At 43.2% G+C, this 27,111-nt stretch overlaps 1 protein-coding gene across 7 annotated transcripts in view; it reads left to right on the top strand.

Annotated features, from left to right (window-relative positions):
• The window catches only part of ALPK1 (alpha kinase 1), a 205,727-nt gene that overhangs the window by 42,124 nt on the left and 136,492 nt on the right, over positions 1 to 27,111 (top strand). For all 7 annotated transcript variants that reach the window (XM_068281338.1, XM_068281329.1, XM_068281346.1 and 4 more), the window contains one exon: positions 22,382 to 22,443. The gene's annotated coding sequence lies outside the window, so the exon portion shown is untranslated. The remainder of the gene's footprint in view (positions 1 to 22,381; positions 22,444 to 27,111) is intronic.

Genomic DNA, 27,111 nt, shown 5'->3' with positions numbered 1-27,111 from the left:
ACATCCTGAATTAAAGGGTAGCTGAACTATGGATATTTGTAACCAATGAAGCTCCTGCACACAGCCACAGTGTAGCATGCACGAAAAGAGCCCCTGACTGAACGGAATATCTGGCCCTCAAGCAAGAACGTGGGCGAGAGCAAAACACCAAAACGGAGGAGAGGCCGACTAAACTGAGGGGTTAAAGTGGAACTGAAGTAAGAGGTATACGGAGGCTGCCATATTTATTTCCTTTTAATCAATACCAGTTGCCTAGCAGCCCTGCTGGTCTATTTCTCTGCAGTAGGATCTGAATAACACCAGAAACAAGCATGCAGCTAGTCTTGTCAGATCTGACTTTAAAGTCTGAAACACCTGATCTGCTGCATGCTTGTTCAGGGGCTATGGCTAATAGTATTCGAGGCAGAGGATCAGCAGGGCTGCCAGGCAACTGGTATTGCTTAAAAGGAAATAAACATGGCAGCCTCCATATACCTCTCTCTTCAGTTCCCCTTTAAGCTGAAGAAGCCTCAGGTTTGTCCACTTTGTAAATTTATTTTTGGTTCAGGTGTGCTTTAAAAAAAGGATACTATTTTACATAAGACAGATTGATGATTGCTATGTTACACACATAGGGCTTGATTCACTAAACCGTGATATGAGTTATTAGTGAATCAAGCCCATACTGTGATTGCTCCTTTACATAGACTGTGATTGCTCCATTGATAGGCAGTTACCACTGGCAGGCAGATTCCCCTGAGAGGTAGGGTAAACATGCACATTCAACTGAAAAGTACATACTATTGCTGACTCAACAGAGCTTCCTAGCAGCCTGCATGACTATGACTCAGACCCTCTCATACAGCTGAAATGACTAAAATCCTTACATAAAGTCACATGATTGTTTCTTCTACAGTCAAATGTAAGTATTCCGAGGATTAGGGGATTTAATCACACAGAGCAGTGAGGAGTCCAATGGGTGAGACAGGCAAAAAGGGTCCCTGACATTTGGGCACCGCCATAGGCTGTAATGTGAACTCAGAGGGTAACTTGGGCGCTGGAAAAAGACGGAGCCCGAATTACGAAAAAATCAGTGCAATTCAGCCGCCAGCAATAGCTAGCAGTCAAATTGCATCTCACCCCTGAGTCCATGGCGACCTGGATGGGGAATAATAATGAATGCCGCCGGGAAAATTGCAATAGCAGGGATGTTTTTCGGCTTCACCCTGCACCCAAATTTCCCAGCGCACTTTTTTCATGTTTGCGCCATAGGGATCTGCAGTCCAGCTACTGATAGTTTAAAGGGAACCTGAATCGAGAGGTATATGGAGGCTGACATATTTATTTCCTTTTAAACAATACCAGTTGCCTGGTTGTCTTGCTGATCTCTTTGGCTGCATTAGTTTAAATCACACACCTGAAACAAGCTAATCTTGACATTTTTGTTCAGAAACATCTGATCTGCATACTTGTTCATGGTATATGGCTAAACGTATTTGAGGCAGAGGATCAGCAGGACAGCCAGGAAAGTCGTATTGTTTAGCGGAATCCGAGGTGAGAGGGATATGGAGGCTGCCATATTTATTTCCTTTTAAAGGGCAACTGAAGTGAGAAGGATATTAAGGCTGACATATTATTTCCTTTTAATCAATACCAGTTGCCTGGCATTCCTGCTGATCCTCTGTGTCTAATACTTTTAGCCATAAACCATGAACAAGCATGCAGCAGATCAGGTGTTTCTGATATTTTTGTCAGATCAAGATTAGCTGCGTACTTGTTCCTGGTGTTTTTCAGACACTATTGCAGCCAAATAGATCAGTAGGGCTGCCAGGCAACTGGTATTGTTTAAAAGGTAATAAACATGGCAGCCTCCATAGTCTTCTCACCTCACTTGTCCTTTCAACAATACCAGTTGCCTGGCAGTCCTGATTCTTTGTCTCTAAAGGCTCATACACACATCAGACCATAGTCTTTGGAAACTGAAAGATCACAGACCAATTTTACCCTCTTCCATGTAGTATGAGAGCCATACCTTCACAGTCTTTTCTATGGAGCTGAACTCCACATCAGACAGAAATCTTTGCAAGATGCTGCACACAAAGATGCTGTACACATTCAACAGATCAGTATCTGCAAAAGATCTGTTCCTGCCAAAGATCCGTTCCTGCAAAATGCATTCATAGTCTATGATATCTGCAGATCATCATTTAGGCCTGGAACCCACTGAAAACCGCAAACGCAAAACGCAACCGCTAGCGTTTTGTCTGAGCGGTTTGCAAGCGGATTCATGCGCGTTTTTGGTTGTGTTTTGCAACATTGTATTTTTTTCCCCAGCGGGTGCCTAGCGTTTTGCATTTTGCGTTTTTATCCTGATTGGTCCTGTGAATTATTTTTCATTTTGTTACAGTGTGCTTAACCGCAAAACGCTAGCAAAACCGCTCAGTTTAGGTTTTGCTGAGCGTTTCTGCTAGCGTTTCAATACTTTACATTGAAGCGCTAACGCTCCCAAAATGCTGCAGGTCCTGCGTTTGCGTTTCTGGGAAACGCAAACGCTCCTGTGGAAGTTGCCCCATCCATTAACATTAGCCCAGCGTTTTGGCAAACTGCTAGCGTATCGCAGTGCTGCCAAAACGCTGCCAAAAGCGCTCCTGTGGGTTCCAGCCCACACACCTTGTTTAACTGACATTCATCTGCAGATCAGATCCACCAGGATGGATTTTCAGATCTGCAGATGATTGTCTGATCTGCAGATGAATGTCAGTTAGACAAGGTGTGTATGATGATCTGCAGATCTCAGACTATGGCCTCAATTCACGGAGCATTATCAAACGTTTATCAAACACTTTCTCAAACGTTTGATAATTTACCTCATGGGTAAAATCTCATTTTGAATTCACTAAGGTGTTATATACTTGTTGAACATTTTATCGGTAAAACATTCGATAAATATATAACACCTTAGTGAATTTAAAATGAGATTTTACCCATGAGGTAAATTATCAAACGTTTGATAAAGTGTTTGATAAACGTTTGATAATGCTCCGTGAATTGAGGCATATGAATGCATTTTGCAGGAACGGATCTTTGCCAGGAACAGATCTTTTGCAGTTACTGATCTTTTGTGTCTGTTGCAAGATGCTTGCAAAGATTTTTTTCTGATGGGGTGTTCAGCTCTATAGAAAAGACTGTGAAGGTGTGACTCTCATACTACATGAAGGGTGGTAAGATTGATCTGTGAACTTTCATTTTCCAAAGACTATAGTCTGATGTGTGTATGAGCCTTTATACTTTTAACCATAGACATGCAGCAGATCAGGTACTTTGATTTACTGGATTAGCCACATGCTTGTTTCAGGGTTTTGACTCAGACACTACTTATGCCAGATGATCAACAGGGCTGCCAGGCAACTGGCGTTGTTTACAAGGAAATAAATATGACAGCCTCCATATCTCTCTCACCTCAGGTTCCCTTTAAAGGGTAATAAATATGGCAGCCTCCATATCTTTTTCACTTCTGGCAGTCCTTTAAGATTGGCTTCATAGAGTTTTGCAGGTTTGCTGCTTTAACCTCCTTAGCGGTAACCCCGTGCTGGACACGGGGTAAGCCGCCGGAGGGTGCCGCTCAGGCCCTGCTGGGCCGATTTTCATAATTTTTTTTTGCTGGACGCAGCTAGCACTTTGCTAGCTGCGCCAGCACCCCGATCGCCGCTGCCGCGCGCCCGATCGCCGCTATCCGGTGCGGCGCGCGGCCCCCCCCCCCCCCCAGACCCCTGCGCTGCCTGGCCAATCAGTGCCAGGCAGCGTCAAGGGGTGGATCGGGTCTCCCAATGACGTCCCGACGTCGCTGACGTCATCCCGCCCCGTCGCCATGGCGACGGGGGAAGCCCTCCAGGAAATCCCGTTCTTTGAACGGGATTTCCTGATCGCCTATCGCCGGAGGCGATCGGCGGGGCTGGGGGGATGCCGTTGAGCAGCGGCTATCATGTAGCGAGCCCTGGGCTCGCTACATGATTTAAAAAAAAAAAATTAAAAAAAAACCGCTGCGCTGCCCCCTGGCGGTATTTTTCATACCGCCAAGGGGGTTAAGAAAAAAACAACATTTGTGCCCACTAGACATGGTACAGGTCAGACAAGTTTGCTTTAGTTGAACTATCAACATGCTTTTCATCAGTGCAAGGGTAAATCAGAAGAATTTGCATATGTCTGTGAAAATGTTAACGTATGAGTTGTTTTTGTCAGAGAAATTTCAACTTTCAATTATACTGCTATAAACATGAACAGTTTCCAAATTGAAAGAAAACTATTTTTTTTGCACATATGTGGAGATATTACTAGACCATACTTGCAAAAGTATTCGGCCCCCTAAAAGTTTTCCACATTTTGTCATATTACTGCCACAAACATGAATCAATTTTATTGGAATTCCACGTGAAAGACCAATACAAAGTGGTGTACACGTGAGAAGTGGAACGAAAATCATACAGGATTCCAAACATTTTTTACAAATAAATAACTGCAAAGTGGGGTGTGCGTAATTATTCAGCCCCCTTTGGTCTGAGTGCAGTCAGTTGCCCATAGACATTGCCTGATGAGTGCTAATGACTAAATAGAGTGCACCTGTGTGTAATCTAATGTCAGTACAAATACAGTTGCTCTGTGACGGCCTTTAGAGGTTGTCTAAGAGAATATTGGGAGCAACAACACCATGAAGTCCAAAGAACACACCAGACAGGTCAGGGATAAAGTTATTACAAAAATTAAAGCAGGCTTAGGCTACAAAAATATTTCCAAAGCCTTGAACATCCCACGGAGCACTGTTCAAGTGATCATTCAGAAATGGAAGGAGTATGGCACAACTGTAAACCTACCAAGACAAGACTGTCTACCTAAACTCACAGGTCAAACAAGGAGAGTGCTGATTAGAAATGCAGTCAAGAGGCCCATGGAGACTCTGGACCAGCTGCAGAGATCTACAGCTCAGGTGGGGGAATCTGTCCATGGTACAACTATTAGCCGTGCACTGCACAAAGTTGGCCTTTATGGAAGAGTGGCAAAAAGAAAGCCATTGTTAACAGAAAAGCATAAGAAGTCCCGTTTGCAGTTTGCCACAAGCCATGTGGGGGACACCGCAAATGTGGAAGAAGGTGCTCTGGTCAGATGAGACCAAAATTGAACTTTTTGGCCAAAACGCATAACGCTATGTGTGCCGGAAAACTAACACTGCACATCACTCTGAACACACTGTCCCCACTGTCAAACATGGTGGTGGCAGCATCATGCTCTGGGAGTGCTTCTCTTCAGCAGGGACAGGGAAGCTGGTCAGAGTTGATGGGAAGATGGATGGAGCCAAATACAGGGCAATCTTGGAAGAAAACCTCTTGGAGTTTGCAAAAGACTTGAGACTGGGGCTGAGGTTCACCTTCCAGCAGGACAACGACCCTAAACATAAAGCCAGGGCAACAATGGAATGGTTTGAAACAAAACATATCCATGTGTTAGAATGGCCCAGTCAAAGTCCAGATCTAAATCCAATCGAGAATCTGTGGCAAGATCTGAAAACTGCTGTTCACAAACGCTGTCCATCTAATCTGACTGAGCTGGAGCTGTTTTGCAAAGAAGAATGGGCATGGATCTCAGTCTCTAGATGTGCAAAGCGGGTAGAGACATACCCTAAAAGACTTACAGCCATAATTGCAGCAAAAGGTGGTTCTACAAATTATTGACGCAGGGGGCTGAATAATTACGCACACCCCACTTTGCAGTTATTTATTTGTAAAAAATGTTTGGGATCCTGTATGATGAGTTCCACTTCTCACGTGTACACCACTTTGTATTGGTATTTCACGTGGAATTCCAATAAAATTGATTCATGTTTGTGGCAGTAATGTGACAAAATGTGGAAAACGTCAAGGGGGCCGAATACTTTTGCAAGCCACTGTATTCAAATCTGGGATTAGGAAGGTAAACTGGCATGTAGAGAGCTGTCCTTCTTGATCCTTGATGCATTTGTCTTCAGACTTGAAAGGCTGTTTGCCTGGTTGATATCACTGAGGAAATGTAAACATGTACTGTACTTATATGAGACAATGAAGCTGGTGCAGATAGACAGCAGGTTATTTAGTCTTTATATAAGGTGTGTACACATCTTTGATGGATGTCGCCTGTCGGGGATCGGGACCTGATCCCCTTGGGCGACATCGCTGGGGCAGGATGCAGAGGCACGAGTCAGCTGTGTAGCTGACGATGAGTACTGTTGCTATGTGGAGGGGTGATGGAGGTGACGTCATGCGGCAGGATGGGGATCGGTGTGCACAAAGGAATCAGAATTCTCTGGGGGCTGGCATGTGTGTCATGGCTCGGTGATCAGGCGCTTCTATACGCACGCCTGATTACTGCCTGAGGCAGTTGTTATCCAAAGAACAGGAAGGCCAAACAACAGTTACCTACAATAGGGTGAACAAACAATTACAAAAAGACAGGGAGATAGAGGGAGGCTTCTAAGCATCACTGAAGCCTCCGTATTTGCAGGGGAAGGTTTGTGCTATTTCGGCCGGTTGCACAAGCAACCAGTAAGCACTTGTATCCGGCATCAGGTGATCCCCGCCGGTGCCGGATAACATGGACTTTGTTGTATTTACTTCTATGTATGAAATAAAATGAAACATAATATTTATTCCTTATTTACTTATTCTTATTTCACATTTTGCTTGTACTGAACCACTTTGAAAGTGGGAAAAATTGTGTATTACTGTATTTTTCGGATCATAAGACACACTTTTTCTCCCCCAAATGTCCTCCTTTGCCCTGTCCCATGTCCCTTCTGTCACCCTGTGTCCTCCTTTCCCTCTGCCTATACCCCGGTGTACCCTTTGGCCTGTCCCGTGTCCTGTGTCCCCCTTTCTCTGTCTCGTGTTCCCCCTTTCCCCGTCTAAGCCTCCGTGTCCCCCTTTCCACGTCTATGCTTCCAGTTCCCTCTTTCACCGTCTATGCCTCTGTATCCCCCTTTCCATGTCTATGCTTCCAGTTCCCCCTTTCCCCGTCTATGCCTCTGTGTCCCCCTTTCTCTGTCTATGCTTCTGGTTCCCCTTTTCCCCGTCTATGCCTCTGTGTCCCCCTTTCTCTGTCTATGCTTCCAGTTCCCCCTTTCACCGTCTATGCCTCTGTGTCCCCCTTTCTCTGTCTATGCTTCCAGTTCCCCCTTTCCCCGTCTATGCCTCTGTGTCCCCCTTTCTCTGTCTATGCTTCCAGTTCCCCCTTTCACCGTCTATGCCTCTGTGTCCCCCTTTCTCTGTCTATGCTTCCAGTTCCCCCTTTCCCCGTCTATGCCTCTGTGTCCCCCTTTCTCTGTCTATGCTTCTGGTTCCCCCTTTCCCCATCTATGCCTCTGTGTCCCCTTTTATCTGTCTATGCTTTGTGTCCCCCTTTCCCCATCTATGCCTCTGTATCTCCCTTTCCCCATCTATGCTTCCGTGTCCCCCTTTTCCCGTCTATGCTTCCGTGTCCCCCTTTTCCCGTCTATGCCTCTGTGTCCCTCTTTCCCCGCCTATGCCTCCATGCCCCACTTTCCATGTGAAGGACACAAGAGGGAAATGATTGGGAGGCTTGAGGGAAGAAGGTCCACAAAACGCCCCTGCACTATGGACAACCAGGTTTAGTTTTTGTTTTTTTTCACCCTGGTTTTCATCTTATAAACTTAGGTAACAGGGTAATTATATACGTACCATAGTATTGTCAATCAAATTAGTGATTTTTGCCTCATGCAAAAAAAGCATTTTTAGTGGTGTGTTATGTGACTGTAGCATAGACTTTGTGTAAGATACTAAATGGTAACTGCAGAGATGAGACTAAAGTTAAATTGGTTGGGAAGGAATCTCAGTTCCTGAAATCTGTGCCCGAAATAGCGATGACATAATCACTAGTGTTGCAATTTTAGCTTTTCTTTGTTCTGGAAGGAGGCGTGAGCCTTGCAGGCGAACATTGGAATCCTTGTTTCATGGGGGCAAGGCTATATGTATATATTCATGTTACAGATATCCCTAATAATCTTGCATTTCTTGCTGCAAACACTGCTACTGTTCATATAATCAGCATTTTACACAGCAATATATGTCAGAGCAATACATTCTGTCCCTGTAATGTCTGATACACACGGTGCGATTTCCCATCAGATCGACAGGTCGAATCAGTACTATCCGATATGTCTGATCTTCTCTGGATTGATAATGGGATTGATTTTTAGATCATCACTGCACAAATTCGATCCAGTTATTGATCGTGAGCAGAAATGATCAATTTGACCAGGCGATCTGACCGGAAGTTTGTACCTAACATAAAGGTGTCCATTAATGGTATAATTTTTAGTGAACCATCATTTTTTCTATCACATTATTCACACCATATTGCATGAAAATAAAGACACTGATGGGTCCAATCGATCTTATTTATTGTTTCTTTAAAGAAATGATTGTTCCGCTTGGTGGATTTTTCATATATGTGATCATAACTGGTGGAGATATGATCACAAGTTGGATTCTTTTGTGCTGTGGATAAAATAAATATGATATTTTCTTTCAATATAAATGATCTTATCGAAAATATGACTGTTTGCTTAAAATTTTACAGTTAACATTCACAAGCTGTGTTTACAGGGTCTTTTCCTGTTGAATACACAGTTCACCAGGTAAAAAGTAGGCAAGTGTCTCATTACATATTGATGCCTCAGCACTTGAATCCAAGTGGAACCTTGGGTCAAAAATAAATTACTTGCCTAAGGAGAGGGAAGCCTCAGGGTCCTCCAGAAGCTTCTCATGCTGTCCTCCAGGCCCCCACCACTGTCTGGAACTCTCCTCTACATTGCGACTGCACTCCTGTTCTTGCAAAATGGCTGCCCCTGCACAGTAGCACTGAGCCTCTCATGCATGAGAGGCTCCGCCTTACTGTGCAGGCGTGGGCGTGCTCACACAGGCACAGTATGCCACACTTGTGCTTGAAGAGGATGCGGTCCTGAGCTTGGAATGCCACAAGCTCTTGTTGGATTCCTTTGTGGGGTCCGCGCTTGGCAACAGTGAACTGGAGGACAGCGTGGGAAGCCTCTACAGGATGCAGAGGCTTCTCTCTTCTTAGAGAAGTATTTTACTTTTGACTTGAGGTTTGCCTCGGGTATACTTTAACATTGAAAATCACTGTGTTTGGGCTTTGTATGACTTTGATTCTGCAGCAGGTAGTGGCAGTTCTGGTTTTCAATGTGGAGTTGCAATGGCAGTATGTATGATGACTCTTTGCATTGGTTATCTATGAACATACTACTAGAATAGATGCAATGGGCTTCACACAAAGTTTGTCACCCTCATTTTCAAATTCATGTTAAGGAATGCCTTTTTATTAATGATAATTGGAGGCTGAGACCTTTTATAGACCTGTTGGAGTGATCTAGAGCTTTTCACCTCTTCTATACACAGTATCATTTAATTTACAGGATTGTATAATTAAATCACAAGACCCCCATATTCATCTATCAGTATTAAATTGGAATACAAGCTACTGCTATTTATTAGCATCTCAATGACTATCTCTACTATTTAAGGTGGCCATACACTGGTCGATATGGCCAGCAGATCGATCCCTCTTCGATTATTATCTGATCAGAGACAAGATCTATCTGCTCGATTGCTTCTACACACTACAAACAATCTATTTCACCATGAAAACTTTGAAAATCTGTTTGTCTCAGTTCCCTCTGCAGTTCGCACCTGTCCACTGCGTGGTCCTAATCTCTGCTGGTCCCGGTCTCTGCTTCTTCCCACCAGCTGCTACTCTTCACTTCCCTGTCCCTGGGCGCCTGTGTAGTGTAATGCAGCGGACAAGCACTAGGGGCACTGTGACCACTAGAGGCCCCTAGTGTCTATCCCCTGCATTATGTCACACAGGCACCTGGGGACATAAAGTGAAAAAGACACCAGGTAGAAGCAGAGACTGGACTGTCCGGCGGAAAGGTATCTTCTCGCTGGTCACCGTATCCAACACTGCTAGCAATGCACTCCTAATCAGCCTCTGATTGATCTACATTTTCCGCCAAAACCGATTTTCCTTCTGAACTTGCTCGATCAGTCGATTGAGCAGGCCAAATGCTGCATCGTTTTCTCACCAATTTGGCCAGAGTGATAGAATCAGCCATTTATCTTTGGGAGAAATCGATGAGAGTATGGCCTGCTTTACAGTACATATTGTGCCAATGAATTGAAGAACACTCAGCAAGATGTGTATAATGTGATTTTACCACTAGAGGGCAGCTTTGGGTTAAATGATGCAAAGCAGTAAACCACAGGGTGAAGCAATAGTTTGCTCTGTGCTCCTCTTCACATTTCAATGCTCTCAGCTTTTTTGAAAGGGGAACTTCTTCCAAGAAAGGCCATTGCTCCATAGCCTAAGCCTAAAGATGATTACTGTAAGGCACAGTGGTATGTTAACACCTGGATTCCTGCTCAAAGAAATTAAGTTGATGTATCAAAAATGTTATCAGTGCTTATGTTAAGCCTTAGTGGAGAATTACCTTCATTGCTGTGCGTTTTTGCTACTGTGATCAAGCTGAAAGTTTTCCAGAAATGCGGAGTCTATATCCCTGGGGCACAGCATGTGACCTCAGAGCACATTCATGCCATTCTGTGGCAACACAGTGGCTGAAAAAGTCATGCAGGTTGGACTTGTGCATTGCGAAAGCACAACAGACAAACCTGAGCATGATGCAGACGTACATGTGAGAAAAAGTAGATGCTTTTCCGTAGAAAAGACTGTTCTGCATGTCCATGCATCTGCTGCCTTCTGATCAGGGAAGTGGTCTGATAGTGATCCTAATGTGACTAGGCTTAAAGTGAACTTGAATTGATGAAAATAAATTGATAACTAAGTTGAGGGAAGCATCTAGATAATCCCATGCAGAATTCCTCAAAGTTGTTCCAGTATAGCTAGTATAGTTGCCCTCACTGTAGGTAGTATAGTTGCCACAGTATAGGTAGTATAGTTGCCCCCAGTGTAGGTAGTATAGTTGCCCCCAGTGTAGGTAGTATAGTTGCCCCCACTGTAGATAGTATAGTTGCCCCCACTGTAGGTAGTAAAGTTGCCACAGTATAGGTAGTATAGTTGCCCCAATGTAGGTAGTATAGTTGCCCCAGTATAACTAGTATAGTTGCCCCCAATGGAGGTAGTATACTTCCCCAGTATAGCTAGTACAGTTGCCCCAGTATAGCTAGTATAGTTGCCCCCAGTGTAGGTAGTATAGTTGCCTCAGTGTAGGTAGTATAGTTGCCCCCAGTATAGCTAGTATAGTTTCCCCCAGTATAGCTAGTATAGTTGGTGGAAGCAGTGCAAGAAGGAGGGGCAGTGGGGACAGCCCCTCTTAACTGGTTCCCCTCCTTCTGCACTCTCCCCCCTCAAGATATGCGGGCGGCAGGCATGGTGGGTGGGTGGGCAATAGCTCACCTAACTCCTGCATTCCAGGTGCTGGAACGCTGTGTCACCACCACGTGCCGCAGGTTTCCACCTTCAATGTCGCTCACTATGCTTCCGCCAATCAGAAAGAACAGTGAGCGGCATTGAAGGGGGGACCCGTGATGCAGTGCTCCAGCACCTGGAACAAGACAGTCAGGTGAGTTATTCTCCACCGGCCGTGCCTGCCTGCCACCCGCATATCTGGAGAGGGGAGAGTGCAGAAGGAGGGGACCTAGGTGAGGGAGGGGGGTCTTGCCCCCCTGCCCGCCGCTGTCCCTGCTGCCCTTCCTTCTTGCACTGCTTCCCCTCTTGCTCATGACCTCTGCCGGAGGCCTTTGTGACACCCCCCTCCCTGTCAGTCACCCGGTGCGCCACACCCCCTGGCGCCCAATGGAAAGAACACTCCTGAGCACCTATCAATAGAAACATACTGTAGAAATTGATTGAGCTCCAGACATGACCTGCAGGCAAAACAAAGAATTGCAGCATTTGTCCAGTGACTGAAGAAGGTTTCATGTTGGTGGGTGACAAAAATCTATTACAGTTCAAGTGTATACTGTCACCAGCAGGCAAAACATGGTAACACACCATACCTGACATAACCACAATTCAAACATAGGAATAGGAGCACTGAAAAAAAGTAAGTATATTAACCATTGTGCTATCATGCTTGCCCGTCCTAGTCTTCTGAGTCCTCAAGATAACCATAAAAGTTATTGTGATCAAATAACTTTGTCCTTAACATTCAAAAATTAAGGTTATGCCACAGGGCTTCCTCTCCTCCCACTAAGTACACTGTGTTTTCATCTAAGGAGGCCATTTGCCATTTTACATGGTTAATTGTGCTGATGTAGGCTGAGGGCAGTATTTCTGACATCATTTCCAACATTTTTTGTGGCTAAATGTTAGAAGCTTGGCCGACACTAGCCGTAAGCTTCCTTAGACAAAATTATCTTTTCATAATCTTTCCATGTCTGGCATAACCTTAATTTTTGAATGTTAAGGACAAAGTTATTTCTGACATCATTCCCAACATTTTTTGTGGCTAAATGTTAGAAGCCCACCAGCTTGGCCGACACTAGCCGTAAGCTTCCTTAGACAAAATTATCTTTTCATAATCTTTCCATGTCTAATATGTATTTGTGTTCTGCCATGTACCACATGTTTTGCTAATTTCTAGGAGGTAGAAGGGTTGGAGAAAGTCCTCTCAGCTAATAATCAATTTCCTGGAGAAAGTCGGAGCAATAAATGTAAACACCAACAGGAGTTTGTGAGCTGGATGACTATTCCCCTGGGGAAAAAGTAACACCTTCTTGCCTGATAGAAAATTTGAACCATTTCTGGCATCCGTTTCCATTGACCTGTAGTATGCAAGTAATGCTGCAAACAATACAAGGTTGCAATTGCAAGCTATTATCATTACTTTGCATGATTCATTTACAGGAAATAGATGGAAGAAGTTGAGCTTCCTTATATTAGAGCAGGGGTCGGGAACCTTTTTGGCCGAGAGAGCCATAAACACGACATATTTTAAAATGAAATTCTGTGAGAGCCATACAATATGTTTAAAACTAAATACAAGGTAAGGTGTACATTTTATGCAAAACAAACACTTTTAAAGGACAATAAGTGTCTGAATTCTTTTTAATAACGTTGTTATGCAGTTGCTAACGGTTAGCATTTCACCATAAAATAATCGTAAAAGTGGGGAGCATTTCACCATAAAATAATCGTAAAGTGGGGAGCATTACACCAGAAATTAATTGTAAAGTGGGCTGCATTTCACCATAAAATAATCGTAAAGTGGGGAGCATTTCACCATAAAATAATGCTCTGTCTAAGTGCAGCCTTTCCTAATTGCACAGTGTTATCTCTGTTATATAATCTAATCTTCTCTCCTCTGTCGGGCTGAGGCAGTCAGGCTGGAATGTGCTGTGCTGCTTGTGATTGGATAGAAGCTATACACACCCTCTCCAGGCCCCCTGCACACTCTGTATGACTCACACACTGAGCTACTCTCAGCTATGACTTGCTATGTCTTTTGTTTGTAAACACTGGATAAAACTGGCAATTACAAGCCAGGATTGCAGCAGGGAGTGGCAGAAAGAGCACAGAGGGGCCAAGGAGAACATAATGAATAGAATGGTATGCTTTTTATTGTAAGAATTTTAGAGTACAGATTTTCTTTAAGTAATTATTATTATTATTTAGTGTTTTTATAGCACCAACATCTTCTGTAGCACTGTACAGAGTATATAGCCTTGTCGATAACTGTCCCTCAGAGGGGCTTATAATCGATTCCCCGCTATAGTCATATGTCTATGTATGTATCGTGTAGTGCATGTATCATAGTCGGGGGACAATTTAGGGGGAAGCCAATTAACTTATCTATATATTTTGGGATGTGGGAGGAAACTGGAGTGCACGGAGGAAACCCCAACAGATGCAGGGAGAACATACAAACTCCGTGCAGATAGTGCCCTGGCTGGGATTCGAACTGGGGACATAGTATTAACCACTCTGCCACCGTGCTTATCCTTATCTTATTAAATAAGATGTTTTAGTATTTTGTCTCGCAGTTCACAAATCTGTGATCAAATAACTTTGTCCTTAACATTCAAAAATTAAGGTTATGCCACAGGGCTTCCTCTTCTCCCACTAAGTACACTGTGTTTTCATCTAAGGAGGCCATTTGCCATTTTACATGGTTAATTGTGCTGATGTAGGCTGAGGGCAGTAGTTCTGACATCATTCCCAACATTTTTTGTGGCTAAATGTTAGAAGCCCACCAGCTTGGCCGACACTAGCCGTAAGCTTCCTTAGACAAAATTATCTTTTCATAATCTTTCCATGTCTAATATGTATTTGTGTTCTGCCATGTACCACATGTTTTGCTAATTTCTAGGAGGTAGAAGGGTTGGAGAAAGTCCTCTCAGCTAATAATCAATTTCCTGGAGAAAGTCGGAGCAATGAATGTAAACACCAACAGGAGTTTGTGAGCTGGATGACTATTCCCCTGGGGAAAAAGTAACACCTTCTTGCCTGATAGAAAATTTGAACCATTTCGGGCATCAGTTTCCATTGACCTGTAGTATGCAAGTAATGCTGCAAACAATACAAGGTTGCAATTGCAAGCTATTATCATTACTTTGCATGATTCATTTACAGGAAATAGATGGAAGAAGTTGAGCTTCCTTATATTAGAGCAGGGGTCGGGAACCTTTTTGGCCGAGAGAGCCATAAACACGACATATTTTAAAATGAAATTCTGTGAGAGCCATACAATATGTTTAAAACTAAATACAAGGTAAGGTGTACATTTTATGCAAAACAAACACTTTTAAAGGACAATTAGTGTCTGAATTATTTTTAATAACGTTGTTATACAGTTGCTAACGGTTAGCATTTCACTATAAAATAATCGTAAAAGTGGGCTGCATTTCACCATAAAATAATCGTAAAGTGGGGAGCATTTCACCATAAAATAATCATAAAGTGGGGAGCATTTCACCATAAAATAATCCTAAAGTGGGGAGCATTTTACCATAAAATAATCGTAAAGTGGGGAGCATTTCACCATAAAATAATCGTAAAGTGGGGAGCATTTCACAAAATAATTGTAAAGTGGGGAGCATTTCACCACAAAATAATCGTAAAGTGGGGAGCATTTCACCATAAAATAATCGTAAAGTGGGGAGCATTTCACAAAATAATTGTAAAGTGGGGAGCATTTCACCATAAAATAATCGTAAAGTGGCCAGCATTCACCAGAAAATAATGGGAGCGGCAGGTCAGGGTGTGGAGAGGAAGGTCAAGGTGCTGGGTGGGCAGGTGATGTTGCTTGGTGGGTGGGGGAAACAGGTGAGGTGCTGGGTGGGTAGGTGATATTGGTTGGTGGGTGGTGGTGGGGAAACAGGTGAGGTGCTGGGTGGGTAGGCGATATTAGTTGGTGGGTGGTGGTGGGGAAACAGGTGAGGTGCAGGGTGGGTAGGCGATATTGCTTGGTGGGTGGTGGTGGGGAAACAGGTGAGGTGCTGGGTGGGTAGGCGATATTGCTTGGTGGGTGGTGGTGGTGGGGGAAACAGGTGAGGTGCTGGGTGGGTAGGCGATATTGCTTGGTGGGTGGTGGTGGGGAAACAGGTGAGGTGCTGGGTGGGTAGGCGATATTGCTTGGTGAGTGGTGGTGGGGGAAACAGGTGAGGTGCTGTGTGGGTAGGAGATATGGATATTGCTTGGTGGTGGGGAAACAGGTGAGGTGCTGGGTGGGTAGGCGATACGGAATTTGCTTGGTGGGTGGTGGTGGGGAAACAGGTGAGGTGCTGGGTGGGTAGGGGATATTGCTTGGAGGGTGGTGAGGGGGAAACAGGTGAGGCGCTGGGTGGCAGGCTTTGTCTAGCTAGCTAGCTAACTCACCAGGCCAGGCAGCTTCACCGCGGAGTTCCAAAGCGCGGGCTTGGCTGACGTCACTGGCCGCAACACTGCCTCCAGTCCCTGCACGCAGCATCATGGGGGCAGAGCTACAGTACGCTGGCCGCGGCGGCTGGAGGAGGCGGCGCTCAGCGTGCGATGTGAGGGGAGGTGGGAGGCGGTGCCGATGGAGGCACACATGCAAATTGCAAAGGCCCGGCATGGAGGGAGCGGCGGCGGCGCAGATTTAAAAAAGTAAACACAGGCTCTCTGGCTGCTCTGTCGCACGTCTTTTAGCGAGCCAGAGAGCCATATGCGGGCATGAAAAGAGCCATATATGGCTCGCGAGCCATAGGTTCCCGACCCCTGTATTAGAGTGTGACTCAGATGTCCCATCTCCCAGTGAGGTTCACAGAGGACACAGAGCCCAGTTCATGAAGCTTATCTTAAAGAGACTCTGTAACAAGATTTTCATCCTTATTTCTTCTATCCTATAAGTTCCTATACCTGTTCTAATGTGCTCTGTCTAAGTGCAGCCTTTCCTAATTGCACAGTGTTATCTCTGTTATATAATCTAATCTTCTCTCCTCTGTCGGGCTGAGGCAGTCAGGCTGGAATGTGCTGTGCTGCTTGTGATTGGATAGAAGCTATACACACCCTCTCCAGGCCCCCTGCACACTCTGTATGACTCACACACTGAGCTACTCTCAGCTATTACATGCTATGTCTTTTGTTTGTAAACACTGGATAAAACTGGCAATTACAAGCCAGGATTGCAGCAGGGAGTGGCAGAAAGAGCACAGAGGGGCCCAGGAGAACATAATGAATAGAATGGTATGCTTTTTATCGTAAGAATTTTAGAGTACAGATTTTCTTTAAGTAATTATTATTATTATTTAGTGTTTTTATAGCACCAACATCTTCTGTAGCACTGTACAGAGTATATAGCCTTGTCGATAACTGTCCCTCAGAGGGGCTCATAATCGAATTGCCGCTATAGTCATATGTCAATGTATGTATCGTGTAGTGCATGTATCATAGTCGGTGGACCATTTTAGGGGGAAGCCAATTAACTTATCTATATATTTTGGGATGTGGGAGGAAACTGGAGTGCCCAGAGGAAACCTCAACAGATGCAGGGAGAACATACAAACTCCTTGCAGATAGTGCCCTGGCTGGGATTCGAACTGGGGACATAGTATTAACCACTCTGCCACCGTGCTTATCCTCATCTTATTAAATAAGATGCTTTAGTATTTTGTCTCGCAATTCACAAATCTGTTCTAAAATAACTTTCATTTTTTTTACGTTAATTTCAAAATACTTCTTTATTTGGGTGTTGTTTTATCAATCTGAAAAGATGAAACCATAGAAAATGTAAAGGAAAAATAGATAGCATAGGCAATCATTTAACCATTCCTGGTATTGCTTTACTTTTTTGGGTACTTGGTTTCTGGGGTTTTACTCATTATACAAAATACAGTACAAATTAACTACATCAATCAGATTTTTTTAAATGAGTTCAGAGTAATGATTAATCACATTGTGGGGATAAATGTTATGGCTATGTATCTATAGTATGTGTACATACACACACACATCCATAATTTAAAGTAATGTATGACTTTTTTTTTTTAACAAATGATGAAGAAAACAAAAAGTTTTCTCCTCAGCAACCAGTCCATTATTAGTGCAGACGCTGAGAGTCCCAGTGACCCCAGACAAATCTGTAAGTTCCCACGGCCAGCAGGAGTCACTGTCTAGCTATTGATGTGGAAGGCTTGCTACTCTAGGTAGTCAATCATTTATCTGTAGTATGAAAGGACCAGTCCTGTATTTGCAATGGAAATTATACAACAGTAGCAGTTTTGAGGATTAACAACTTTTTTTTCCTTACAAAATATTAACATGAAACTGTTCATATTTACTATGCTGTGCATGCTTAATAAAAGCCACTATCTAGTGTGAGTTATCTCATGTTCCCCACATGTGTAATTACTGCCAACGTACGCAATGTTAAAATAATTTAACAGCAAGGACACAAGTTGTCCATAGTGACCAATCACTACCTGTTGCTTACAGGGCACGTGTTATACATAGTAAAACACGGATAAATGATTTATTTTGAGTCCACTCTGGATTTGAACATATATTATAAACTTTGTTTTTACATTTTTGATTTGATTTTTAGGCAGAGAAATTATATATAAATAACTATAAAGTATGTTGTTACAATGGGAATATAGCAAGTTATCCTAAGAGTGTGTGTAAAATGATAAGCAATACCATAATTCCAATTATAAAGAGTAAGGTAAGAGTAAAAAAGGTCAGGAAATGATCTCAGTAATGGGCAAGAACATAAGCACAATAGTCATCAATTAGATAGACATAAGATAGACATAATGTACAATTCTAAGACACACAACAGTGAGCCAAGGAAACAAGTACGTGTGCAATTTGGGCGCCGGGAGGAGCCAAAAGACGTCTCTGCACTAGGTAACCTCAAGGAATATGAGAAATATATTCCCTTACTGATTACCAATTTTTTACTTTTGGCCATGTAATTCGGGGTCAGGCTATTTCCGACACCTGAATTATGATAAAGACAAAAGAAATACCGAGAGCCCAATATAGTGTAGTATGCAAAACAAGGGGTTGGAAATGAAAAGTATATAATGTATATACTCACAAACGTGGGTTACCGCCTAGGTGACCACTGTATAGGCAGGTGACAAGATTAGACCTGTCCTCACTCAGGATTAAAAGTCGCTCTCTGTAGATAAGGAAAAATGGGGATCAACCCCTCCACCAGGGGTGGATATTGATAATGTAAGAGTGAACAGAGGCGCCAGCAGGATAAAAGGTTCTAAAACGCTTAAAATCCCTCAAGGAGGTGGTGGTGGACTCGCCTCCCCGAAGCAGACAAGATACCGTCAGTTTTATGATAACAAGTTTATTAATATACTCCAATACAAACAGTGCAACGCATTTCACGGGTATGTTCCCGCTTCCTCAGGCAATAAACAGATAGGAGTACACAGTATTGTCTCAAGGTCACGAATAGCACCTCTGCCTACACCTAAGCCTTTTAGAACCTTTTATCCTGCTGACGCCTCTGTTCACTGTTACGACACCTGAATTATGGTGGTTTTATCGTAATTCCAGGTTAAATCTGTACAGGCTGGATTTCAAAGAATATGAAATATTTAATAAATGCATCACATGCTATCCAATAAAGCTGTATGACATAAACATTGTTATCTTGTTCTCAATGTGCTTTTCATTTATTTATTAAGAACAATTACTATAAAAACTTTTTTTCAGTGAAGAAAAAATTAAACAACAGAAATAAAAATGTTCTGCTGGCAAGGCCGGATTAGCACTTTTTATAGCCCAAGGCCACTATCCCCAGCCGCCCCCTCACAAACAGCAAACCCCCTACCACATACACACTTTTATTGGTCCCAGTAATCACTGATTTTAAAGATGCTTATTAATGATGCAATTTTACTAAACAATTAACCTTCCGATTGATTGGATTGGACAGTGTTCATGGTGCCAATCGACAACAAACAACCAATTTGTCAATCATTTTCTCAATCTGTTGTGAAGATCGATTACATCTGAAATGATCAGGATGGTTATAGTTTTTATTCCATTTATGGGACAAATCTATGCTTTCCGTTCTGATAGGTTGGAGCTGGGTGGAGGGTGGAGTTGGACTCGAAGAGTGGCCGACAGTGATGATGAATGACAGCTCATGTCACAGACAATAAGCTGCCTACGTCTACTGCCCCTGACTCCCACACACTTGCCTAACTGCTCCAGTTAACATGTTTGTCAGCTTGATTGCATGAGTGTGCCAGCATGCTGACCGCCCCTTGCTTCCTGGTGCCCTAAGCCTTTGTGGCCTTGCCTGAAATCCGGCCATGCATGCAGGTTTGAATGGCAAGCTCTGTAAAACTATTTAAGCATATAAATATTGAATAAAGTGATGTTGTATGAGTGCTTCAGGTGACAGTCTCTAAGTAGAGTAGTGCTTAGTAATGTGTCATCCAGCTTGGTGGATTGCTGAAGAGGATGTTGACTTTGGGTACACCTGTACACAGTAAAAATCTGGTGTGTTTACACAGCTTTGGTCTTGTTTTGTTGTAGCCTAATAAATCTCTATAGTAAACAATATGGTTTAGTCATCTGTCACCACGTTTAGAGACTTTTCTCTTGTAATATTAGTGACTGCAACAGTGCTCACCATATGTCACCCGTCAAACAGCAGATGCAGCATCTGAATAAACAAACAAAAACAGAATCATTTATCTATGTTTTAAATGAAATATTTTATATAATTCAAATATAAATATGATAAATAAAACTAACTGGAAAAAAAAACATTTAGGGCCTGATTCACAAAGCGGTGCAAACTGTTTGCACGCCAGTGAAAAGCCCTTTATCACGCCTAAACTCAGTTTAGGCGTGATAAGAAGAAACTCACGCAAAATTCCCGCGCCCAAAGTGCGCGCGATGCGCCCATTAAACCCTATGGGCGCTGCGCGTGGAATTGCGCGCCTTTGCGTGCGATCACCAGCACAAAGCGGTGCTAACTCAGCGGTGCAAAGGTTATCACGCCTAAAGTCTCTTAGGCGTGATAACTTGGTTATCACCGCTTTGTAAATCAGGCCCTTAGTTTCGCACTGCAATACATTTACAACTGCCTCCCACATTGTGCAGTTATAAATATTAGCTCACCTACCAGCACATTGTGGTGTGAGAAGAAACCAGACTACTTGTCAGGTAACCCTCTTAGAACACATACAAACTCCATACATGGAGTGTCCTGAGACTGTATTACTGCAAGGTGAGAGTACTACCGAATTAGACAGTGTAGTGCCCTCAGAATGTAACTGCCTTAAAGGGAACCTGAAGTGAGAGGAATACAGAGGCTGCCATCTTCATTCTCTAACAAACAATGCCAGTTGTGTGACTGCTGTGCTGATGCTCTGCCTCAAATTTTGTTACGTCTCTGGTCCAGAATGAGCATGCAGATCACATACTCTGACTTCACAACTAAAGCCAAAAGTTCAGCATGATAGCCAGGTAACTGGCATTGTGTATAAGGGATTGATGTCAACACGTGTATTCCTTTCACTTCAGGCTCCCTTTAAGGTCCTCATTGATGATACAATCTTCATTGTACAATCTTACTACATGTATGCAAAATGATGGACTATCTAAGCATCTGTTCAAAGTATAGTTACTCAGTTTTTCCCTTCTTCTACACAGGACTGGTAAGATTGTATTATGCATCGGCACCTTTCCTGCTAGGGATGGTCAACAAAATGCTAAAAAGTTGATGCAAATTTTATACTAATGTATGCAGCTCTGAAATGGACTATTTAAAGTGTACCTGACACGAAAGGATGGAAAAGTGTTATACATACCTGGGGCAACCTCCAGCCGCCTCCATGCAGATCGCTCTCATGCCGGCATCCTCCACCTCCTGGATGGCCCGGTAAATGTCCCGTTATCTTCGGCCAGTTGGTGCAGGCGCAGTCCACCTGCACGATCTCCATGTTGTGCTCCCATGGCTGGGAGCATTTTGTACCTGTGCAGTAGTACTGCGCAGACGCAGAACACTCCCAGCAATGGGAGCAAAGCGCGTCCGCGCATGCGTAGTACACCTGACTGGCCGAAGATAACTGAGCATCTACCGGACCATCCAGGAGGTGGAGGATGGTGTGAGGGTGATCTGCGTGGAGTGGGCTGGAGGAATCCCCACATATGTATAAAGCTTTTTCATCCTTTTGTCTCAGGTACACTTTAAATAGTCCCTTTCAGAGCTGCATACTGTACATTAGCATACCATTGTGTGTAACCGCATAAAGTGCACTTTAACAGTGACAGTGAAGCATACTTTTTATTGACTGTGTATGTTTCTCTGTATGCAACACAACGCGTGCATAATGGGCGATGCAACTTCTCTGTTCAGTTACATTCCTATTTTTACCGGGAATGCAACGCAAATTCTACTGTGAAGATAGCCTACAGATCAATGCTCAGCCAGTAATACACTTTCTGCAAAGAGTTTGTAGTTTTTGAACAACTGTGCATGGGTTTCCTCCACTAGCTTCTACCACAATTGGTAATAGACTGTGACAGGAGCATAGGGCTGTGAGCCTCTTTGAGAGACAGTGATGCGGACTGTATGATTTACTTCATAAAGGTAAGTATGTCGAAAATGTGTCAGCCCAGGAAAATTGCATACTTCATTTACCAGGGTGTACTGCCACTAAATGGGCACTTGAGATAATCTTACCCATAGCGCAGGATCTTTGTTATATATACCGTCTCAATAAGATGGTTCACATCTTTACTGAGAAACAACAATCTAAAATAGCAGCAGCAGGGAGTGGCACATTGTTTTGGAATTAGATACCGTTATGTTGTTTTGCAGTTCAAGTAATTTGATATTTTTATCTTCTCACCATTTTTCTCTTTACCATTGTTCCTACAGCTCAATACAGACAAGAGTGTTCCAATGAGTCTGAGTTCACACACGTGTAAATTATACAGCAGGTGAGTGAATGTTTACCATTGATAAGAAACACACAATAAAAATGTCCAGTAATGTAGACAAATGACCTCTGAATATGTTCAATGTAAACATACTAATCACCATATACCTAGGAAGGTTTCTTACTGAATATTAAGGTTTGCTTTATAATAAACTGAATCTTTCTTGTTGCAATGAAAAGTAAACAAGAGTCATTTTGCAGAGTTTTTGGGACTGATTATTAAAGAGTAACTGTCGGGCATAAAATAAAAAATCAATTCTTTATTTTTATCTGGTAAACAAGTAATAAGGATGCTAATCAGGCAATGCAAAAGTTAAAATCACTGTTCCTTTTCTTGTTGATAAATTATCATTCCCCAGTTTACATGACTCTTATTTGGTACACAGACAATTTAGTACACAAAAGAGAAGTTGCAAGGCATGCTGGGTTATCTTTTTTTGCTTCTCTACTTCCCTTCAGACTTCACTAATGCAGCCTGACTGGCTGAAGCCTCTTTCCCTCCTGCCTTTCCCTTCCACACCTCTGTTGCTCTCTGATTGGCCAAAATGTATCAGGCTGAGACAATGCACTTTCTATAGTGAAGGGCGGGCAAATCAGGCAGAGGAGACTAAGGGCAGATATTACATCAGGGCTGGCTTCAAAATAGCCACAGTAAATATGGAAACTGTCTAGAATAGGATTCTCTACATTTCCTTTATAAAATTCACAGAAATCATTATGTGGACAGTGCAATACATATGCTATGTAAGTAGAGCAAGTATTTATCTACTTATATATTTGTTTTTTTTCCTGAGATAGCATGGCTGACAGCTCCTCTTTAAGACATCTCCAGAGATTTCTAAGCATAAGTGATTAGTGTTGAGTTGTTTTGAATATTCAAATTCAGAACCTCGTTCTGAATTCTTCCAATCAAAACCTGAATCTTTGTACATGTGCAGTGTGGCAGGCCTGTTAAAGGGAACCCAGGGTGAGAGGGATATGGAGGCTGCCATATTTATTTCCTTGTAAACAATGCCAGTTTCCTGTCAGCCCTGTTGATCTTCTGGCATAAGTAGTGTCCGAGTCAAAGCCCTGGAACAAGCATAAGAGTAATCCAGTAAAACCTGAGTCAGCTGAGGCAGAGTACCTGATCTGCATGTGCTTGTTCAGAGTCTATGGCTAAAAGTATTAGAGGCTCAGGATCAAGAGGACAGCCAGGCAACTGGTATTTTGAAAGGAAATAAATATGGGAGCCTCCATATTCCTCTCACCTCGTGTTCCCTTTAACACACCCCTGACGCCGCTACTGCCAACTGTGCTCCATGTCGCTCTCATATATTTCTTTGTGAAGGAGGAAGTATGTAATGGCCCATACTCACGGGCAACATTTCTGGCCTGTCGCTAGCACACGGGAGCGTGTGCGCGACAGGCCGGCGACAACTCGTCGCCAGGTCCCTCCGCATACACCTGGCGGAGGGACCTGGCAACTGACGTGAAGGAAGCTGTCGCTGATGTTCCTCCCCCCCTTGCTGTCGCTAGTCCGCATACTCACGCGTACTAGCGACAGTTGCGGCAGCAACTGTCGCCGGGCGATTGACCGCGCCAATCGCCTGGCGACAGCAGCAACGAGCGACGGTTCGGGGTGCGCGCCCGTGTTGCACCTCATACTCACGTAGCCCGTGAGTATGGGCCATAATCCCACCGGCCTTAAAGGGGAACTTAAAGGGGAGGCCTAAACAAACATACTGTCATTAAGTTACATTAGTTAAGTTAATTAAAATAGATAGTTAATATAATCTCTTACCCACCCTGTTTTTAAAGAACAGGCAAATGTTTGGGATTTCATGGGGGCAGCCATCTTTTTCATGGGGCAGCCATATTTTTGGTTGAAAGGAGGTGACAGGGAGCATGAGACACAGTTCCAACTGTCCTGTGTCCTGATCACCCTTCCCAGCAGCATGCGCTAGGCTTCAGATCTCAAATTCAAAACACGCCAAATGCCAAAACAGCAGAAGGAGCACAAAAACATCAGAAATCCCATCATGCTTTGCACAGCATCAGGGGAAAAATGCCCGGGCAGTTTTCTTCTGTGCAGCTAAAAATGAAGCTTTGGTAAGAAAGTGTAGGTATTTCATATTCATTTTGTTCAAAGATGATTAGAACTTATAGACCTAATTTACAGAGGATGGGGAGGCCTGTATGATTCAGTAAACCTGGAAATGAATTTTCTAACACTCTCACCTAGGTGGGACTCATCAAATCATCGCAAGGATTAATAAAACATTAGTGAGCTAGCAATCATAGCCGAGCCTGATCGTATCCACTCTAATGCGCAGGGGCAAAGGACTCGTGCCTGTAGAGTAGATCGATCACATTCGGCTATCTCCGCCTTAACCCGAAGGAAGAGCGGCTAGTGTGCCTGTGCAGGATCGCGGTTTACCTCACCACAATTTGGGGGGTCCCGGAAAGGCGACGGAGGGACGGAGGAGGACGGGGAAGCCTTCTTAGGATCCAGAGGCCTCCCCGTCCTAAGGTAAGTACCCCCCAGGGGACGTTTTTTTAAATACAGATTTTTTTTTAAGAGCAGATAAACTTCACCTTGGACACTTGAAATTTGTAAACGGACAATAATACTTGTACACAAAAGCATATATGATAACTGTATGAGTAATAAAAAGTAGGAAAATACATTTTTACCAAATGTTGTGTCAGAGTTTATTCCTTCTTTGAGTGGAATAAACTGTTTAGATAACAAGATGACCAAAAACAGAATATAAAAAAAAACATTCTATATTTTGTCCAGGTGGTGGCAGTGTTTTACTGATTCTTCTTCTAATACAGCAGAAATGTGATTTTTGAACTTCAACAGTGTTTCCAAAAGGGTGAGAATTTTTCTGAAAACATCTGTCTGGCTGTGTAAAAATATCCACAGATGGTAGATGTTACCTTCCGAGATTTGGGTGTTTCATACTTGTTTTGTGTTTCATCTGTGTGACAGATTTTCAATGACGGTTTGAGCACTAACCTTACCCTCCCCGTTGATTTATATTTACCTTCCAGATGCTTAACCTTAACCTTATGTTTATTGGTTCCTGATGCCTCCCCCCCACAATAACAAACAAAAAGCCCCTTTCATTATTTTGAACCTTAAAGAGAAACTCCGACCAAGAATTGAACTTTATCCCAATCAGTAGCTGATACCCCCTTTTACATGAGAAATCTATTCATTTTCACAAACAGACCATCAGGGGGCGCTGTATGACTGATATTGTGGTGAAACCCCTCCCACAAGAAACTCCGAGGACCATGGTACTCCTGGCAATTTCCTGTCTGTGAACCTTGTTGCATTCTGGGAAATAGCTGTTTCCAACTGCCAAAAAAGCATGCAGCAGCTACATCACCTGCCAACAGTAAAAATGTCACCATGTAATAAATGTCAGAATGTAAATCAGGGATTTAAAAGAATTTACAATGGGCAAACACTGACTAAATCATTTATACATAATTATTGTAAAAATGAAGCACTTTTTTATTACATTATTTTCACTGGAGTTCCTCTTTAACTTTTCATTCTGACACCTAACGTTAAGGTGAACCCGAGGTAAAAATAAACTGATGAGATAAACAATTGAATCTGTCCTCCGACTCCTAAAAATGACTTTTTTAAAAATAAATCTCATGGTTTGATTTTATGTATAAACATTTACAAAGTAGATTTAATTGTTGTTTCTGCTTAATTGTCTCAAGCATCCCAGAGGGAAAATACATGAACTATTGACTTTTTTTTAATCTATCTTGTAGTCAGAAGCCCAGTTATCTGCTTAGGAAAGTGTTTTATAGCTGTAATTTGTTATCAGTGAGGGAGGCTATTGCCCAACTGGGTCCCGACTGGAGAAAAACTGTCAGCTGCATAGCTGGATATTAACACTTTCAGGCAGGGGAAAAAAAGAAAAGGAACATTGTATAGGTGTGTTCTTGCCATAGTATATACATATGTCTATCTTATCATGTCACATGTCATCTTGGGTACACTCTAACCTGTTAAGCCTAACTGATGATACTTACCTTCCCCTACTCTGTTACCTATCCTAGTCCTCCTTAATTCAGCAGATTTATGTTTCAGAATCCACCATGCTGGACATCCTCTGAGACACTGCTGAGAAAGATAGCAGAGCGGAGTACTAGTACCCAAACTCCTGCATCAAATCATCATCCCATGTAGGCTCAGGACTGCATTGTTCTCAAAAAAAATGTCCTACTCCGTACACATACTTACGACTATTAGAAAAGGCCATGTTGGCAAATATATGTGTGCAATTATGAGTGTATGTGACATTTTCATTGTTCTGTTTTCATTGTTACTCCTAGTGTAAAATGTAAACCCCCTCTCCTCATCCGGTGCCCTATGCAGTATACTTTACCTGTCGGTGTACGCCGCTGGCTCCGTCTCCAGACACTTCCGGACATACACGCACCCCACGTGGTTGCTGGAGTACCACGTGGGGCGCATGTATGTGCGGAAGAGTTCGGAGATGGAGCCAGCGGCGTACATGGACAGGTATACTACACGGGGCACCGGGGGGGGGGAGCACATTTTACATTAAAGGAAACAGCGCAGGCGGCGGCAAAGGGGCAGATGCAACATCACAAGGCCAATTCCCGAGAGTTCATGCTGAAATTGATCGGGAAT

Source organism: Hyperolius riggenbachi, chromosome 1 (genome assembly GCF_040937935.1).
Source record: "Hyperolius riggenbachi isolate aHypRig1 chromosome 1, aHypRig1.pri, whole genome shotgun sequence".
Classification (NCBI taxonomy): domain Eukaryota; kingdom Metazoa; phylum Chordata; class Amphibia; order Anura; family Hyperoliidae; genus Hyperolius; species Hyperolius riggenbachi.
Note: the sequence above shows the minus strand (reverse complement) of the source record. Positions and strands in the feature narration are given on the sequence as shown.